Raw genomic sequence first — 21,103 nt, 5'->3', positions numbered from 1 at the left:
GCGATACGATACCACTTAAATAAAGCGGTAGATAAAAATAATATTCAAGAGACAATTGATTCAGATTTTTGTTAAATGTTAAAAGATAATTTAGAACTTAAAATCGGAATTTTTTACAAAATAAAAGCTGGTCTTTTAAACGCTAGAGACTTATTTCTCCCTGGCATGAATAACGGCATAACAAGACCATACCTATGTGAACTGTAAAACTTAAAGATTTCATTTCATTTATGTCCAAATTATGCCACTTTGCTGAGTGTTCCATTTTTAAAAATTCTAATTCTAGTCACCCTAATATATAGACAAAGGAACTCTCCAACTCACTGGGTGTCCTAGTCTGGTAACTTCCACTTTTCCGAGCTCATGTACTGCACGCTTATGCGTCAGCGTTATAACTGGAATATTCGAATTTTCACAAGTTGCTCAAGAAAAACAACTAACCGATTCGTGTTTCAAAACCCCATATAACATTTCTCTTTATTCCTTCTTACAGAACCAATACATACTTCTCTTGACGCTTGTGCAGGATACGTTATTCTTCCATTTTACGTGATATACTGAGTTCAAACTTAATTGATCTGTCTGTTCTGGATGTAACCAATTGGACAAACAACCGGACACTAATAACCTCAGAACCAACTATCGATCAAACCCCTAAACAAGGTATTATGTCATTCCTCATAAGCTCCGTATAGTAGACAATGTTTTATCTTAATTGGTTTAACCATGTTAGAAGCGAAATTGATTGACAAAGCCAGAAACCGCCTGACAAACTGAATTAGCCTCCGCAGATATATTCTCTATTTCTCCTTCGCGCTACCTTCCAATTCGCGGCTTATAATATTGTTGTTATTGTTAAGCTACCAGAAAATGTATTTCAGGCAATAATGACGTCGCAACTGGATTCAGAGTAGATTCTCAGTATTTTGTAAGGGAACTAAAGTTGTTGTTTCAAAACTTCAATAATTCTTATGCTTAAGGCTGCAGACTACTAAATATTTTTGAAAAACTAATATTTTTTCCTTTGCCCGTTTTTCGTAAGTGAAAAGAGGTAATAAAATGTAACTTACCACAATAACAGATAATATTATTCTACACCCGAAAATACGAATCGGTAGAATTTTCAGTGTTGCCATCCATAGAAATTAGAGTGTGACCAGAATTTGAATTACTCAAAAATATAGGTAAAGGCAGCGACTAGAAAAATGAACTTAACGGTAATTGATACCTTATCATGCTGCCTAGTTCCTTGTTTACTACTTTTAAATAATATTTCTATTTATTTTATAAGCCTTACATAAATTATTACAAAATAAATAAGTTATTACAAAATAAAGAGAAGCATTATTTAAAAAGTAGTAAACAAGAAACATAGACAGCAAGATAAGTCATCAATTACCGTTGAGTTTATTTGTCTAGTCGCTGCCTTTACCTAGATTTTTGAATAATTCAAATTTTGGTCACACTGCAATTTCTAGGGATGGCAACACTGAAAATTCTTCCGATTCCTATTTTCGGATGTAGATTCCACTTACGAAAAAACGGGAAAAAGAAAAATTATTAGTTTTCAAAAATATTTAGTAATCTGCCCCCTTAAAGCCAAAAATACAATATTCATAATGCAAACCAATAAACTCCCTGACTCTTTCAAAAGATTTGTATCATTTAATAAATGTAAAGCCACAAATCCCGCAGTTCAGCTATGTACTCAAATATTCGTTATTGAGGCACGGTGACTCTGTGGTGCAGCGCTCACCTCTACTGTTAAAAATTCTGGTTCGACCACCGACTACATGAATTGTGACAACTGTGTTCATCTTCTTTATTGAAGTTCATCGTTCTTCATGCATTGTTCTTTCATCTTTAACCTTTCATTATTATTATCCGTTTCCTTTAGCCTAAAAGACATAAACGTAGGATGTGAAATTACAAGTTTCATTGTATTTTCACGTTTTGTTATGTCAGTTGATTTAGTCATTTTCATATCGTAACATCTTTCTGTACAGTATAAATATGGATTCAATAGGGTGATTTTTGGGAAAATCTCATCCCTAAGGGCCGAATTAACCTATAGTGCCATGGGATATACATATGGAACCGCCTTTCTCCTAAATAAATACGTAAATAATGCAGTTCTTTTTGTAAATTATTACGACGACAGTATTGTCGTTGACAATAAATTCAGTATTAACCTCCTCAGACCTGAAGGCGAATTTTGGTAGCTAGATCTACCGTTAACTATGGATTCATTGCTCAACACTGATGCTAGGAAACCTCCCCTAGCATGGACATCATGTGACGTAACTCTGATGTATTTACGTTTAAGCAACGGTAGTGACATTATGCTTTACATGTGTAATACAAAGGGTATTATTAGTGGGGTAACTAAACGTTCACCCGCATTTCGCAGACAGCAGGAGTGCTCCCCCCCTATTCCATACTTTACTTAAAAGACAGTGCAACGCAGTGCCGATTATTGCTTTTTTAAGGGCAACTTACTACAATGGCTCGTGAAATTAATCAGAAACCAACACTCTGAAAAATCGTATCTATACGAGTCGTTCAGTTCCAAATTGTTTTTTCTTCGGTTACAGCTAATCCCAGTTTTTTCATTTACAGCTAATCCCTAGTTTTTTCATTTACAGCTAGTCACCGTTTTTTCATTTACAGCTAATCCCAGTTTTTAATTTACAGCTAATTCCTCTTTTTCATTTACAGCTAATCCCCAGTTTTTCATTTACAGCTAGTCCCCGGTTTTTCATTTACAGCTAATCCCAGTTTTTCATTTACAGCTAATTCCTGTTTATTCATTTACAGCTAATCCCCAGTTTTTCCATTTACAGCTAGTCCCCGGTTTTTCATTTACAGCTAATCCTCGATTTTTCATTTATAGCTAATCTCCATTTTTTTTACTTACGATCCCAGAAAACACAAAAACTGTAAGATCTGTATTGAAATACAATACTTCAATGTGTTCATGTTAATCAGTTCAATACCGTCAAATATTTTCAGTTCTACAAAACAGGTCGGTGCTACAATTTTTTTCCAGTTCCCCCATGATTTGCTGTAAATGGACGAAAGTTAGCTTAGAACTGGACGACTCAAACACTGAAAGTGTTTATTTTGGTCATATAAATAGGGAGGATACAAATAGCAATTTAAGAAAATACCGATGTGTGCTGGATATGAGGACTTATGCTGTAACAATTGAGGCATGCATACCTTTGTATAATTTTTAGCTATAACCTACTTCTGAATACAGAACTGAAGTCCTTATAGTTTCATACTGTAGTTGGTTGTAAAAAATCGAACGTAAACGTCATTTTATGTGTGAGAGAAAGAAACACAGAACACACGCCAACCAGAGTGTTGGATGCACTAGAAGCATTAAAAGTTTTGGAATGAATTTTAGAAATCAACAATATTTTTTTCTTTTTAAATCAATTTTTTTCTTTAGAAATTTAGCTTTTCTTCGGCAGCGGAAAAAAAAAATTGCCAGTTAAGTTGGGCTTTCACGTGTTTAACATTTTCAAAGTCGTCTTTGGTTAGAAATCTGTTAACTCCACAAACCAGTCTATAGTTTGCGACGCGTTTCAGTTTCAACACTTAGCGATATTAGCGCACGTAACTTACAGTAAGCCATGGTATTCCTTAAAATACTTTTGATTAATTTCAGATTTAAAAACGATCTCTGCAGCTGAAGGTAAATACACGTGAGGCAAATTACTTGCTAAGCAGGTGCTTTCAATAAACGCAAATACAGAGATTTTTCACTGATACTTAATACGTTAACCTTCAATTTCTTCATCCGTATCAGCAATAGTAATAATCTTTAGTTTGTTACTTCAGTTGGTGCAGACATCCTCTACTAAGTACCTTATTAAAATCGTACTCTACTCAATTCAGTTTTATGATTTTGGGACCCGCTAATTAGGTTGGGGTCCCCTACACATTACTGGCTCTTCGGAGCATTTATTAGGGATGGCCGCGAAATTCCGGTTCCGGCGGAACCGGTTCTTGGAGATCCGGTTTTCAGAACCGGTTCCGGAACCTGTTCCAGACCTGAACCCGAAAAAACACGGGTCTGTCCCGTCCTTACCTCCCCCAGCCCTAAGTAAATGGCAACGTTGCATTTTTATTTAACGTTGGGCGCATAAAGAGTGTACATGCCAAATGGCTCGTCCAATTAAAGAATTTCCTTCACTTTAGATTGAAAGCATTATATTTGGATATGATTTCCCCTCTTACATTTTATTGTAACTCTGATAATAACAGAGTTACCCTACGTCTGGGTACTTTTGAGACACTCAGTATATAAACTAATTTTTTATCATTTCAGCTGCAAAGGAAATGCGGAAAGATGAGATGAGCCGAATTTTAAATGTTGCCGTTGAACAAGCATTACTACGGTGATCTTAATTTCTCGTTTTTAAACAGATGAAAAGTATTATGTGAATATTTGGCAATCAATATTCCTGATAATGAACAAAAAGACAAGGATTGATTGTGACGTAAGTTAAGGTCGAAGGTTACTGGAAGCGAACACATGTGACCTATTTACCTCAGCTCATCAAAAAAAGTAAAAAAAAAAAAAGCTCGTTATGTCAGGTTGTTGATTGAATTACCATCGCTTACATTCATTTCCATAACACAACGAAACCACGTTGCGTTATTAGCTTGGGAACAATCGTGGTAAATTCGATACTGAAAGTTTTTTTTTTTTTTTTTTTTTTAATTACAGTTAACAACAAATGAAGCAAAATATAACTAAAAGCAGTTCAAAGCACTGATTTCCAGCCCAGTTTCAATTTTCCACAGCATAATATTACCTCATTTCATACATTATTGTATTTTTACTCTCCCCATCCCACTACTGTATTTTGCTCTCTCTACATTTCATTCCGAGGTGGGTAGATACGTATATAACTACATCGTACCGATGACCTACCAGCTATCAAACAGGCTCGTGTCTATATAAATAATAGAGAATATAACAGTGCTCGCTAACCCCTATGTTCCGACCTGGCGTATCTATATAAATAAAAATGAATGTAATGATGTTTGCACGCTAACTCCTATGTTGTAACCTGGTGTATCTATGTAAATAAAAAGGAATGTAACGATGTTTGTTCGCTCACTACTATGTTGTGACCTGGCGTATCTATATAGTATAAATAAAAATGAATGTAACGATATTTGCTAGCTAACTTTTATGTTGTGATCTGAGGAATGTAATGATGTTTGTTCGCTAACTCCTATGTTGTGACCTGGCGTATCTATATAAATAAAATGAAATGTAACGATGTTTGTTCGCTAACTTCTATGTTGTGACCTGGGATATCGATATAAATTAAAAGGAATGTAACGATGTTTGTTCGCTAACTTCTATGTTGTGACCTGGCGTATCTATATAAATTAAAAGGAATGTAATCGATGTTTGTTCGCTAACTTCTATGTTGTGACTTGGGGTATCGATATAAATTAAAAGGAATGTAACAATGTTTGTTCGCTAACTCCTATGTTGTGACCTGGCGTATCTATATAAATTCAAAGAAATGTAACGATGTTTGTTCGCTAACTCCTATGTTGTGACCTGGGGTATCTATATAAATTAAAAGGAATGTAACGATGTTTGTTCGCTAACTCTTTCTGGATCGCTGCATGATTTTATTGAGTTTTGGTACATGAGTGTACCCTGGCCTAACCTAGGTTTTTAACATATTTTTGACGAGGGGACAGAAGGAATGGCATGTAAAAAGATCGAAAACGATTGATATTAGTGTCCAATTCATAGTTTTCGAGGTGAGTGAGTGTGAAGAGTGGCACTTCCGATGCCATGTAAATCCAAATTTATCCCTCAACAACATTGGATGAAGGATGGTATGACAAGGAAGGATGGTATGACCTACAGAATAATTCATTATACTGTACTCCCATACAGACTCCGTCAGAAATATGTACCGTATATACCGTAGTTAGTAAGATAGTAACTGCGTATTGTATGTGATGTTCATATGATGTTTCTTCTGTAGATATCGGTACTCTTTATTACTGTAACATGTGAGGTATGGGTATGACGTATAATCAGTGATGCCAACCTGTGGGAAAAATCTAATTTCATCATTGAGACTATTTTAACCAGGACGTAATGTTTAAAGTAAACCTAAACCATTATTCGGGCTTTGTATCCGAGGAAGATATTTCCACGCGGAATCGATCCTGTTACCACATACATAATAGGATGTGTGTAGGAGGGTTTATACCAAGCGCATGGGATACTGGCAACTGACGAAATAGTCAAGGTGCTTAGATCTACATTATTATCTAAATTAGTCTCTTGAATATGTAAATATCTTGTACAAAAAATCAAATGGAATCTTCAATTTAATGCCCCACGGTTATGCCCTTTAGGCTAAGGGAGACGGATTATTAATGGAAGTGATTGATGATAGAGGAATTAGTCAAATGAAAATGTGGGAGGAAACGGGTACACCGAGAAAACTCACGGACACGATGTTGTCCACCACAAACTTACTTGGACGGGAATGGAACCAGTGACCACACGTACCAGAGATAATCGTTCTACCATTGAGACACTGTGCCCCATAAATATCTTATAGAATATGCAGTAAAACGATGCTAGTATGAATCCTTCGAGTCGCATCTTTTAGTCCTCCTTTTTAAAAAACAAATTTCTACGATGATTGACTTTTTAATTAATTTTATTGGATTGGATGTTGAAAGTAGTACCAAGCCATTCCACTGATTTACTAAAGTGTATTTGGTTATCTTTAATATGAATATTGGGTAATGACGTATACGATATTATATGGGTGCTGGAAGAAGTCTTGGTAAAATAAAGATCAGTAAATATCCGTGTGTTTGTAGTGTTAATAGTGAGGCACCATCATACAACTGTAGCAATAGCTTTCGGTGCGAGCGGTCCCGGGTTTGATTCCCGGTGGGGTCACTCGGTCGAAAAAGTGTAACACGCTTTTTCAGGCCAACCACCCTGAATGAGCTTTTCCTGGGTTTTCCTCATTCATCCCAGGCATATCGCTGGGTGGTACCTAACTTAGAGGTCCCAGGCAGCTTCCTTTCGTCCTCAATCCTTTCTTTCTTTCCTTTCCCCGGATTGTGTGCTCGCCCAGGGACGTTATCCCTCAAATCATGAAGGGCTAAATGGCCTTAGATGCAGAAAACCCAGAAATTTAAATCCTAAATCCTAATCCTGTAGCAATGACTCGATGACTCAATGAAAAATAAAATGTTAATGTTTTCGATCACATTCACACATTTTAATTTGGAAGTATCATTGACAAAGACAAACTAGTACTTCTATCTGATAATAGTGGAAAGATTATTATATAGATCACACGATCACACACACACACACACACATGAGATTGCAAAATTATAACTTCAGAGCGACATTAGGAGAGAATAGATAAACTATGGTGATCGTGTTAAAAAAATAAAATTCTAGATTTGAACTTATTTACACGTTTCATTATCTACGAGCCGAAAAAGTGTATGTCTGTTCCTTCCTATGTACGTACAGTCATCTAGAAGCTATAGTGTTAAACATTCAACCAGTCCCATATCCACGGGGGTCAAGGGGTGTCGAGAACCCGCTAAATTTTTACTGCTCCCCCTAAAATTTTCACGGTAGGCTCGCAAATGAACTATAATATGGTGATGAACTATAATTTGGTTGGATCGGCCCCCCCTAACTTCTACTGGACCCCCTACATTTTTGAGCTGGCTACCGGGCTGCATTCAACATATCAAGACCAAGTTTTCTACTTAAGGTTTTATAAGATTTTTCAGTTTTTTTTTTTAAACTATTTTTGAATCGTAGAAAGTAATGGTAGTCTACTGGAGAGTGAAACTAAAAATTTGCTATTTTCTGCAAACAGTTCTATCGATTTTGCTCATATTTTATAAACAAATGTTTCAATAATTATTCTGCAACACACTACAAGTCGTTTTTGGAGGAAAATTCATAAAGGATAGTTTACTCTTAAGGATTTTTCTCTTAATTTCCTTAAAAACAACTCAAGAGACATTGTTTATATTTTATAAATAAATGTTTCATTAACAGCCTTATAATCAGTCGTAAGTCATTTATGCTGAAATGATCTTACTCTTGGAGTGAGTTTCTTCGGACGATTTTTTTTTTTAACGATCGAGATCAGGCGATTTTGTGAATCTATAAATAAATCTAAAAATGAAAGTGGCTATGTTTGTGACTTTATAACTCATGAAATACCCGAACTGATTTTGATCAAATTTTCAAAATAGATGAGGCTTGGGTCTGGAGTGGCTTTTATCACTTCTTTTTTTTGACGGTGCAACTTAGGGGAAGGCGGAGAAGGGAAGATATTTAACAATGATCGAAAATGACGGATAATAGTGTCGAATCCATAGTTTTCGGCATCGCTGAGATTAACATTGATACTTCCAATGCCGTTTAAATCCAAATTTATTAGCCCATAATAGTAATATTAGTTTTCATTTATGTAACTCAGATTACTTATTTTCTGATGTTTCATCATATTTTTCTTTGTTTATATCGATTTGAGAGAGCTTCAGTAATAATAAAAAATGACTGACTAACTGAACATACTATTTTATTTTCTTATTTTAACCCATCCAAGCAGGTAATTGATGCTAGTACTTTTTAAATAAGTGTTTTAGCAATAACTTCAATGTGACCTGATTTAACTTTAAACATGAGAGCTAGAAAATTTAGTACGGTGATCCCCACTTTTTAAGGTCCATTTTGTATAAAACAATTTTTCTCTACTCTTCCACAGCCGTTTGGTTACTCCATTTTTATGGGACTAAGTTCTGTTAACTTTAAATTTCCCCGCATTCCGATGCTTTATATGAGAATGTTCTAATATTCCAGAATATATTCGGAATTAAAAGCTAACACATAAAATAAATCATATATTTCTTGGCAAAAGAAAACAGTTACAAGTAACAATGCTATTAAGATGCTTGTTATTAACAGCTATTGATGTACGCAATAAGAAGAAAGTTTTGTGCAACTTTTTTGTGCTACTAAGTTTTGTAATATCCCTTCCTTAAAAATCTCCCCGAGTTTGCTGCCAATCTTCTGAAAACGTAGACTGCATTTTACTCCCATCTAGCGGTGGAGCTGCTAACTTCTAGAAGAACGCTTTCTAACCAACTGTATATATGAAAAGCTAGCAGCGGCGATCGTAACACGTTTTCCAGCGGGTATTCTTAAATCATTTTATAATCTTAAATAAATCAGAGCATAGGATGCTGCGCTAAAAATACTTTTTACGACACACTAACGAGTCAAAAATTAAAGTCCTTTCCTTTTTCTTTCTTTCTTTTTTTTTTCATTTCTCTCTTGTCTAAAACATTTTATTATTCCATCTAGGAGCTCAAATGCTTTTCACGTGAAGGAGAATTTAAGATCTTATTTCAGGCTATAAAGATTATTCAGAAACATTAATTAAAGAATGAATGACATCACAATATATAATGACTTTTCTATATTTTTCATTTTATTGTCAATGTAAGTAGTTTTTCTTGTTTGGCGGGTGTTTAAAAATGTACTAAAGTCGGAGTCATGAATTTATTATACACATGATATAAATAAGCCCTTGAACCTAAGTTCATGATAGAAACGAAACGAAATGAAATCTCTAGGTTTAACTTCCCACGGTTGTGCCTTTAAGGCTAAGGGGGACGGATGATTAAAGTAAGTAGATAATGATGGGATGAAAATGTGGGAGAGAACGGGACAAGAGTCCCGAACCTGTCGGGCCGGGGCAAGGGCGCCGATTTCTTTGTAAATTCGGGGGAGCCCATTCAGATGCAGAAGGCATATATATGAGGATTTTAAGACAAATTGCATTCAAAATATGCCAAATATTGTGTATTCATAAATACAATGCGGGAGCCCCATTAACTTTGGGAGGTCTCCTCGGCCCCCCGGATCGGCGCCCTTGGACCAGGAGTTCCGGGCCACCCAATACTCATGTGGATCCCCATGTATTTTTTATGAATATGCACTTTTTATATGTATTTTTTATTGTCATGTGTGCTTTTTCTGAATATACAATATTTGGCATAATTTGAATTCAATTTGTCTTAAAATCCTCAAATATGCCTTCTTAAGACCTTTTTATGCACTCAAATACACATGTGAATGGAGCTCGCCCAAAGTTAGAGAAATCGACGCCCTTGGGACGGGAGTATACCTAGAAAATTCACGGACACGATATTGTTGACCGAAAAATTACTTGGTTCAGAATCGAACCACAGACTTCATGCACCAGATGTGTAAGTTCATGATAGAGGCTGGCTAACCGAATGTATAGCTGCTCAATGATATGCGGTCAGCACATATCCTTTCATAGGCGATATTTCTGGTTTTGTCTTTCTTAATGCAATTGTGTAAAAAATACTTTGTAAAACACCGAAAGTTATGTATGCCTAGTGCGAATCAAACCCAGCAGTTGCAGCATCAAAGAAAGTCGAACCTGGAAATTGAATATGTTAGTCGTCATTGCTCAGCTAGGGACGGATCACAGGCATTTATTAATTTACTGAATTTTTCTGCGTTCTTGACGTGCCTACTAGAGCTTTTCTATTTCAAGTGTACCCTCAGAAAATATGTGAAACATACTTTAGCCACCCGACGCTCTCTTAGGAGGAAACCTTCCCTTTGCTTTGGGGAAAGAACCCAGTTCGCATCTAACTATTTAAGGATCTCGGCAACAGCAACTTGTCCCTCTTCTTTTGAGGGAGGTATGGGAAAACACACAACCACAGCAGCGCCAGCAGGGGCACACTTGAAAAAATAAAAGGCTATAGTAATTCGAAGTGTAAGAAAGACTAAATGCTACGATATTATGAGTGTTTAACGCAGAAAGGGGAATGTCTAAACACGAAATATTATAAACCCATCGCCAAATCTCATTGAGCTTAACATAACTATAAGAGTAAGTCTAAATCCTCATGAGCAGTTTCCGAGAAAAACGTTCTTTTTTGGAAGCGTAGAAATAGATGCTGCACAATAACCACAGCGTGTATTAAAATTAAAGACGAAACTGCGGCTGAATCATAACACAATCACGCTTTTTTCCATATGATGCTAGAAAGTAACAATATACAGTAAGGTTCAATTGATATTGTCCTAAATTATAAGTAATTTTTGAGCTATAAATTCTACTTTACTAAACAGTGTTGGAAGATAGGGCATGATACAAGTAGATAGATCACACTGGCATGTTTGATGATGAAACCTGATGATTAGTTCATGAGAAAAGCAAGAAAAAAATCATGTTTATAGTGCTATAAAAGTATATTGTTTTATTAAAAAAAAAAAACTTTCTCTCTCTCTCTCTCTCTCTCTTTCTTTCTTTCTTTCTTTCTTTCTTTCTTTCTTTCTTTCTTCTTTTCCCTTTTTCTTTATGTTCCTTTCTTCTCTTCTTCTTCTTCAGAGAAAAAAGAGAGAAAGAGATTATTAATTTCCCTTTTTTCCATCTCCACTTTGTCTCTCTTTCTTTCTTTCTCTTGTTGAGTTCTCTTCCTTCCTTTCTTATTCATTTCTTCTTTCTAGAGTTAGATTATTTATCTAACATCAAGAAATGTGTCGTTGGACGTTCGTAAACGATTTATTAAGACACTGGTATCGAACATGGCGCTTTACGGATCGGAGACATGGACATTGAGAAAAGTTGAAATATCCAAGCTGTGAGCATTTGAAATGTGGTGTTGGTGCAGAATGCTGCGCATATCATGGACCGAAAGGAAAAGGAATGAAGACGTACTAAGGGAAGCTAACGAAGGACGACAGATCATGAAGACAATAGGGAAAAAAAAGAAACAGCATGCTTGCCCATCTTATTCGGCACTCCGATTGGATCATCGTGCTGATAAATAGAAAGGCAGAAGGAAAACCAGGAAGAGGAAGACCAAGGATAGAATATTTAGATGCAGTTACGAAGAAGAGGCCTTATCAAAGTATAAAACAGCTTTCCCAAGTTAGAAAAAAATTTTAAAATTTCCATGTTGCCCCCCAACCTATGGTTAAGGTGAACAAGAAGAAGATTTAATTAATAGTGTACTTAATACGAAAAACACTGTACATAATTGTGTACTGCACCAACGAGATCAGGTCAAGAATTACTATAGCCAAAGAAGCATTCAACAGGAAAAGGTCACTCTTAACTAGCACTCTTAACTATTGGACTAAGGAAAATATTGGTCAAGTATTATATATGGGGCAGAGACTTGGTACGGTTCAGAGATTTGGACATTACGAAAGTTAGAGAGGAAATTTTTAGAGAGCTTCGAAAGGTGGTGTTGGAGGAAGATAAAATGGACAGAGAGAGAGAGAGAGTAACATACGAAGATGTTTTAAAACAGATAGGAGAGAAAAGGTTGCTTCTAGGCACCATCCTTCGTAGAAATGACCAATTGGATTGGACACATCTTGCGAAGAAATTGTCCTTTCCGTATCGCCATAGAAGGAAAGACGGAAGAAAAGCGGGGAATAGGAAGAAGAAGAATACAACTAATCGATGATTTGAAAAATAGAAGAAAATATTGGGAGAAAAGAGGAAGCTGAAAATCGAGAAAGTGGAAGAAATATTTCCAGGCATAAACTGAAAATTAAGAAGAAAAAAACCTCATTAGTCCCAAGGCTGTCAAAAGGAATAATAATAATAATAATAATAATAATAATAATAATAATAATAATAATAATAAACACAGTTAAGTAGGAGATGGTACGTATTGTTGTTTAATTTATATTAAGTGACACATAACACACAACACACACACACACACATTTTTAACAGTGACACACATATATGTCTTACAGCCGCGCACCTATTGCTTATAAAATAAGAAACTGAGATGTGTTTCTTGGCTTATTATTTTTTAAATGTGGTCTGTACTAGTTCACTGTAACATTCATGGGTGTTTTTAACTGTCCTCAAAATGTACTGTAAGTATTCGTGAGTTCGTATAATTAGTTAAAGCTAAGACCTCGGAATAAGGAATACCAGAAATCAGGTATTGAGGAAACAAAGTATTCTTCAAATTTAGCGTCAGTTTTCAGCACTGATGGTGGAATCTGAACCTCCGAAATGCGTTCAATGCTCTCCGACTGAGATCGAACCCGAGACCACGTCTACCAGACTAATGAGAAGGGCAAAGTAACTGAGAAGTACTCGATTAATCAATAAAAAAGAAGAAGAAGAAGAAGAGGGATAGATCGCTTATCTCTCATGAAAAGGGTTACTGGGTCAATCATAGATCAGATAAGTTTGTGGACAATGTCTGGTTCTTTTCGTAGTTGTCTCATTTTCTTTTACATTTTTACTTCAACAATTCTTTATTATCTTGCATGGTAAAAAAGAATTCGTGGAGGCATAGTTAGAGAATCAATAATGTAACTGGTAGAGGAAGAGAAGATATATTAGAAAAGCCATTTTACTTTAACGGTTTATGTACATTTATTTACCAAATAAATGCTTAATTTACAGAAAAACATAATGTAGTGATTAAATTTTTGTGTTAAACTTACAACTTCATAAACTAATTTCAATAATGTCTTTAATAACTTGTTTTCTGTTTTGCAATTTTAGTTATGTCTAAGGAAATATTTATTAGCCATCTCCTGAGAGTAGAAATAATTTAATGCGCAACTTTCGCTAACCGCAGCCAGCTTTTCAACGTGACAATACTGACTTATGAATTTGTTAGGTTCGGTTAGGTTAAGTAATTTTATGTTTGATTTCGATTATTTACATAGTACGTTGGGTTGGCACTGTGCGGCTTGTCGGAAGTTAATCGTAACTTAATATTGTATTCGTTACAGAACAAATGTCGTTTATCTCTTTAAAAGACCATATTATTATAACTAGGTTCGCCTACGAGACAAAAAATAAATAAATAAATAAATAAATAAATAAATAAAATAAAAAATAAAAAGTTCAGGATTTCTCATCTCAAAAAGATTTCTTGGAAGTTTGTCTCGTCTCGGAATGTGTAGATTAGTTTCTATTTGAAGAGCTGGCTCGTTTCCTATATGTCGTCTCGAAAAATCTGTCTCGTCTCGTCTCGTCTCGTGAGTAATCCTAATTGTAGCCATATTAGGTTATGTGAGAATTAGCGTTTACGGAGAACAAGAATGTCGAAAGATTACATATAGGCAGTGGCGTATTTAGTGGGGGGCTTCCGGGCTTAATCCCCCCCGAAATCTTACTTACTATAGTAAAGTATATGAAATATCTTGCAGAATTTTCAAATTTTCAGGCAAAGCCCCCCGAAAGTTAGCAAAGCCCCCCGAAACAAAATCGTAAATACGCCACTGCATATAGGATATGGGTGAGGATAAAATATCAAACACACAAGGGCTTCCATCAGGGGGGCAAGATGAAGCGCTTGTCCCCTAGAGGAAAATGTACTTCGGAAGATCGAAAACCCAATAGAATTTTTAGAATAATTACAGCAAAATATGACACTATATTTGAAATGTCGCTTATACTTGTCCTCCTCTGGAAACCAGAACATGGGCGCCCTTGCAAACACAGTGTTCGAGAAAATCGACACAAATTAAACATTTTATAAACCTAAAAGGGTAAGCTGTGACGTAACTGACAGATAGAAGGAAAACCTATTATAATAATACTTATGTTAAAGTATATAGTTATCAAGGTTTTCATTATGATACTTGCAAGAGATAAAAATACGGCAGGTTTAAATGAGATTAATCCAAAACAGGAGCGTCTTCTCGTGAGGAGGGGGTCTCATGGGCCCGGACCCCCCTCAAAACTTCGTTAACTCGAAACATTTGCACACTTCCTTAATAAAACTATATTTGTTCAGGAGATAAACTATTGATGTACCTTAAAAATTTGGTCATAGATATAACCTGCTCTATTTCTTTTCCTGTGAAAAAAAATCTCATTTTATCATTTTTTCTGAGAATGTAGGTTTCAGTACTTCAAAATTACATATCGTTTTTTTAGGCTATAAAATAATACCCGTTCGATATTACATAGAAGTAGTGTCTTGTAGCATTACACCACTTCGAACAAAATTTCTGGATGCGGACCGGACCTGGTCAGAAACAAGGGAGACTATTTCTCTGTAAATTTCGGGGGCCCATTCAGATGCAGAAGGTATATATATATATATGAAGATTTTAGGAAAAATTGCAGTCAAATTATGCCAAATATTGTATATTCAGAAATACAATAGGGGGGCCCGCATGAGCGTTGGGGGGGCCGGGCCCCCTCGGCCCCGCCAGTATCGGCACCCTTGGCCAGAAATGTGACAGACTTTTGAACTTTATTAATTTTTGTCCATAATAATAATTACCCAAAAATAAGATGTATATCAAACGATAGACCACTTTGCACTAAAAAAAATGGCATGCCTAAGGAGGAGGCAGTCGTTCTTTCAGAAAAAAATGTTCTGAGGGGCATTTGTAGTATTCTGGCTGGGACTGCTGGTACTATTTTATTTATTATTATATTATAGACATTTTTTATTTTGGCCTTCTCCGGGGGAACACTCTCAGAGCTCAGGGGGACAGTGTCCCCCCCATAAAAAACGTCTGGAAGAAACACTGCGCGTAGTTTTTTTTTTTTTTTTTTTACCCAAGGGAAGGTGCAAAAGGCTGACACATAAGCGCATTCGCGAACGGAAACATATACTTTGATACAAGCGTATACGTAACATATCATTTATGAAACATTAATTAATTAAGCACTATCCCTATTAACTACAGTGAATGACCTGTATTACTTTAGTATTTAATATAAAGCATACTAAATATTATATCTAGTATGTGAGACCAAATTAGTATGTTTTGTCATATATTTCTAGGTAGTGAATACCCCAGGGGAACAAACTACCCAGGGCGGTCATGTGCTTGAGGTGAAATTCTGATGCATAGCTTTTTGAAAAAAATTGAGAAAAAAGTTTTTGTGGCGCTAAAATGTACGTCGTTCATTGGCATTCTGATGTACTAAATAGCGTTTGTTCTGTTGAAATGAATTATTTCTTTATTTATGCACTAGATATGGAATCTTTATTTTATTTTTAGTTATATCATTGTTACTGTTACTGTATGTTTTCTGTATCACACAGGTCATAATAGTGAAATGCCTACTCCTAACCACTGACGAAAATAATAGTGACATTAATGTGCATTAGGGCCGCTGTGGCTCAATGGTAGAGCGCTCACCTCTGGTGCATGGGGTCCCTGGTTCGATCCCAGCTCGCGCCAAGTGACTTTTGTGGTGGACAAACACTGTATGCGTAGGTTTCCTCGGGGTTCTCCCGTTTCCTCCCACTTTCTTCATTCCACCATTTCATTCATTTCTCATCATCACCGTCTCCTTTAGTCTAGCCGGCGTAATCGTAGGACGTAAAACTTAAAGATTTCATTTCATTTCATTAACACGCGCTCTACTTGTAAACAATACTGCAAATCTTTGATGTCTACTAAAGTTAGGTAAGTACATCCCCACTTTTCCGGACTATTTTAGTCACCAACCTTGCTTTAGAACAGTGATAGAGAAACTACGGCTCGCGGGTCAGATACGATTCCAAGAAAGGTCTTCTTCAGCTGACAACATGATTTCCAATCTGACAAGTTAAAAGAAGAATAATGTCACTTCGAAAGATTTGTATTAGAAACAGACGGGCAGATAAGCATTTTAACTTGACTGTCTGAGAATCAATGCATGCCAGTTCGAATCAGGTTATGAGAAATTCAATGATTAACAGGGCTTACTATTACAAGAATTTTGTATAATATATAAAATTGGCCCTCCCCTTAAAAAAAAGTTTTACCCATCATTGCTTTTGAAGACGATAGTATGTGAACTGTACGTATGAAATTCTACTACTTCGACTTGTGGCGGATCTATCCAGGGGCCGGGGCGCCTAGGGCTCCAAGCACTTTACGTGATAAAACACAATTTAAGCTATTATTTATATGTTTTGAAAGTTGATAGTAAATTCATGATATATCTATCATAGCCTGGGTTTTGGCTGGCCCCAGTTTCTACTTTCTAGATCCGCCACTACTTTGACTCTAAATAAAGATCTCAATTGGCCAAAGAAAATTCACATTTGTTTGATTTAGTTGCAACTCTCAGTAATAGAGAGTTGCTATTCTTTTTGATAAGACTGTTCCATTCGCAACTGACTTTAAAAAGCAGGTTTTTAACTTAACCCATTTATATCTATATTCTAAATACGTTCACGCATAATTTCACCATACATGCACCAATTTTGGATGCTCTTTTTTTATTTATTTCTTTCTTTGTTTCTTTTAAAGAGTAGTCTGTACCTTCCCTATAATCCTACATAAATTTCTTTAGGATCCGATAGTAATCCTTGAAGCTACACTATGACACATCTCAAATTATGCTTGGTTAATTACCTCAAAGTAACATCCATGTAGGCAACCACACATTCTTTGGTGTGCTTATGGTTGCATAATAGCGTAGGAGTTTACAAAGTTTCGGAACACTTTCATAGTACATTATACTGTTTCTATTGTAACGTTTTAAACAAGTGGGTTATGTGTGTGAAGTTGTTAAGATTAAAAAAAATATTTTGAATGCCTAACCAACGTATTAAAAATTCTTTGTATTAATTTCTATCTCTCGAGTATTGGAAATCTGCCATTATCGTGAATAAAACACAGATCTACATGGTCCAATTGAGACTATATTAACCATAGAGCTGCTGGAAAGAGCCACCCTTTCCGTATATAAGAGCACATATTGAGATTAATGATATGTAGATAATAATTCATATATTAAATTAAACCACTTTTCACTGACGTCAATTATCTACAATATCTGACGTAAAATAACTTTCGTTTTTTTCTAATTTGAGATAATTAATTCTGATGAAACAATAATAATTTAATCAATTATATTCTATCTAAAGGAAGGATCATCTATCAAGTTTCCATTGCATACGAGGATAATTATTTTCAATAGTTTTTTTTTCTTTCGAGAAATTTCCCAGAACTAATTTGTTTGAAACGCAAGTTAAATTGTTATATTGCGCTATTATATTAATGAAAATAGTTCATAGTGCAATCTGTATAACAATTATTTTCATGTTTGTAAGTGGCTCAAACTTATTCATAAATGTCAGAAGTACATAGAAGTCAAATGTATTAAGTTAAAGCTGATATTTCATTTATGCGTTCTAGGCTGCATTTACATAAGGAAAAGTGTGTATAAAAAGATCAGGTAACAAGCTCTAGTCTTTTCGTTTCATGAGTTCAAGTTTCACCTTATTTGATTCTGTATGTCCTAATTAGTCTAAACATCAAATTTCAATTTGCGCAAACAAACGGAGCAAAAGTTAGGAAAGCCAAACTTTTACCAAAAATATAAACACTTTGAGAACTTTTCATGTTTTTTTCTTTTGAGTTTGAATTTGATGTTATTCGATTCTACATTTCTTAGGCTACACATCAAATTTCTCAACTTGCGCAAACAAACGGGTCGAAGTTAAGGAAGTCATAGTTGTGCTAAAAATATAAGTAGTTCCTATTTAAGCCTTTTATTTTTTGAGATGGAATTTTATATTATTTGATTTTAGAACTCTAAAGTAATCAAGGTACTGAGTTTCAACTTGCAGAAACTTAGAAATCAAAGAACTATGTGGGGAAAGGGGGTAAAAATTTTGTAAAAAGAAAAAAAAGGCACTTTTAGTTGTTTTTAAATTTTGTTTTATTTTTATTTATTTTCGAGTTCGAATTTGATGTTATTCGATTTTGCACGTCTTAATTAATCTATATGTATCACCACATTACATCGAGAATAACATCAAATTCGGAATCAGAAGTTTATATAAATTTTTGGCACACCTTTAACTCCCTTAACTTTTGATTCTTTAGTTTACGCAAGTTAAAATTTTGTGTGTAGCTTAATTCAAACATGTAAAACTAAATAATAGAAAATTCGAACGCAATAAATGAAAATTTTTAGAACTAGTCATCGTACAAAAATAAGTACTGAATCGAATAAATCAGGACTGTATGTATGTGGTGTCAATCTGACGATTCTTGTCGGTCCAGTTAGATGAAGTAGGTCTGAGCTTAGCAAATTTGATCCGACATTTATAAGGAATTATGACATTAAGAGAAAAAAATTGATCACTGGAGGGAATGAAAATATTATTAATCATTGAAATTAGAAGTAGAATTTCAAATGGTCATTTTTAAATAACAATCAAAACTAACTACGCACAGCGAAATTATACTCAGACGGCTTCAAAAGGAAGCGGAATACCATTGAAGGAACCACATGTTTCTTTATTATATGAGATGGATACTTCAGCAAGTCCTTCCAATTAAGAGTGGTCTTCCGGTAGACCTGGTGGATTGTTGCATTTTTTTTTTTTTTTTTTACGCTGCTGTGCAGAAAGAACTCGTACGAACTTAGTCAACACATTGTCAACACCTCATGTTTAATTTGTTCGATTATTCTAAAGGACTACTTTAGTGTTTTTTTACGTTAGTGATACTTTCATTATTACTGGTATATGTTAGGACAATATGTCATTTTTAAATATCCCTTTACAAAAGCTCGTCCCGTCTATCTCCAAATGTCCCGTCGTCGACACCAAACTCATGCCGTCTTGATTGGAGTGTTAATTATGAATGCGAAAGTTTCCGCTTGAGTACAAACGAAGCTAGTTGGGGACGATTTGAATGTGGCAAAATATTTGAGTAAACAAATTACAATAGTTTCGAGTAAAAATACCTTGAATTTTGGCAGTTATCCTGTCAATTAATGTTTTGTTAAATTGCAGTCATGATTAACAGGAAATAGATAAGTTGAAATTAAAAGAGAAATTATTTAGTATCGACTTATATCTGTTGTTAGCATTCACTGTAATTTACCGTATTCTCGCGTGTATAAGCCGCACTTTTTTTCACGAAAAAGCAAACGAAAATCTGGGGTGCGGCTTATACACGCGAATGATTTAAAATGGCTTAAAGATAATTATGGTATTAATTTTTTGCGTTTGTTGTGCGGTATTTACCGTACATCACAAGAAACACGTATAGAAAACAAATCCACAAAGCCACAATTAGACGAAACAACAATTCAATACAGGAACAAACACGTTAACTCAAATACCGCTATTGTTGATTTGAATCAACAATTACCGGTAAACGAACAAAAGATTTTTTAACGGAAGTAAAGTTAAATTTTAAGGGTGCGGCTTATACATGAGTGCGGCTTATACACGCGAGAATACGGTAACTACATTTCAATAACAACAAGTTTGCCAAAAATTATAATTTTACTTATAAATTTAATTGTTCGATATTATGTTTGTAATATACCAATACATACTTTCCTCCTATACCAATTCTGTCTAGCAATACAACACTTGGTACACACGTTTCTTATTCCCTATACTATTTTTCGAGATACATTTGGATTGTGTGCATTTACCCAAAGCCACTCCAGAGGGGTCCAAAGTTGATGAGAGGGATTTTTGGAGAGAATTTTCCCAACATTCTCATAATTTTCATTGTTCTGGATCCCAATACATAGCACCTCAGAAAAGATTGTTTCTTGCTGAAGAGAATGAACTATAAACCATGACTTTCCAATGAACAGTGTTAATGCAATAGCTATTTCACTGCGAATCTACGATTTTATACTAACTGTGTTAATGAGTCCTAGAGACTTACTCCGTTGTCCATGGCACCTAATTTTATGTGCATGAACATATCTTTATGTTTATCAAATGGACTAGGTTTGATTCGGATGTCCGGATGACAGGTTCGGTTCATGTACTTTCCTTGTCCGTATAAGGTCATTCCACATCACACTATCTTAGCCTTCATGCAAGGATGGACCAAACGCCGGGCAAGCCGAGCGACTGCCCGGGGCGCAACAGTCAGAGGGCACTAAAGCGAGCCTCAAAAAGTAAATTTTGTGACGTGTTCTCTACTCACTTTTTTGGATTATATCCTTGTAAAGTAGCGTCGATTACATGTTCTTTTGCTATTCTACCATGCAAGAATAGTGTTTCATAGTGGTAG

Source organism: Thermobia domestica, chromosome 2 (assembly GCF_964235325.1).
Source record: "Thermobia domestica chromosome 2, izTheDome1.hap1.1, whole genome shotgun sequence".
NCBI lineage: Eukaryota > Metazoa > Arthropoda > Insecta > Zygentoma > Lepismatidae > Thermobia > Thermobia domestica.
The sequence above is the reverse complement of the archived record's forward strand: the minus strand, read 5'-3'. Positions refer to the sequence as shown.